Consider the following 912-nt stretch of genomic DNA (forward strand, 5'->3'; position numbering starts at 1 on the left):
ACACAAACACACACACAAACACAAACACACACACAAACACACACACACACACACACAAACACACACACAAACACACACACAAACACAAACACACAAACACACACAAACACACACACAAACACACACACATAAACACACACACACAAACAGACACACACAAACACACACACAAATACACACAAACACACACACAAACACACACATACACACACAAACACAAACACAAACACACAAACACACACACAAACACACACACACAAACACACACACAAACACACACACAAACACAAACACAAAAACACACACAAACACACACACAAACACACACACATAAACACACACACACACACAAACAGACACACACAAACACACACAAACACACACACAAACACACACACAAACCCACAAACACAAACACACACACAAATACACACAAACACACACACACAAACACACAAACACACAAACACAAACACACACACAAATACACACAAACACACACACACAAACACACAAACACACAAACACACACAAACACACACAAACACACACACACAAACACACACAAACAAAAACAAACACGCACAAACACACACACAAACACACACACAAACACACACACGAACACACACACAAACACACACACACACAAACACACACACAAACACACACAAAAAAACACACACAAACACACACAAACACACACACAAACACACACACAAACACACACACAAACACACACACACACAAACACACACACACAAACACACAGACACACAAACACACACACAAACATACACACACAAACACACACACACACACAACACACACAAACACACACACATAAACACACACACAAACACACACACACAAACACACACAAACACACACAAACACACACACAAACACACA

This window comes from Ranitomeya imitator, chromosome 5 (genome assembly GCF_032444005.1).
Source record: "Ranitomeya imitator isolate aRanImi1 chromosome 5, aRanImi1.pri, whole genome shotgun sequence".
NCBI lineage: Eukaryota > Metazoa > Chordata > Amphibia > Anura > Dendrobatidae > Ranitomeya > Ranitomeya imitator.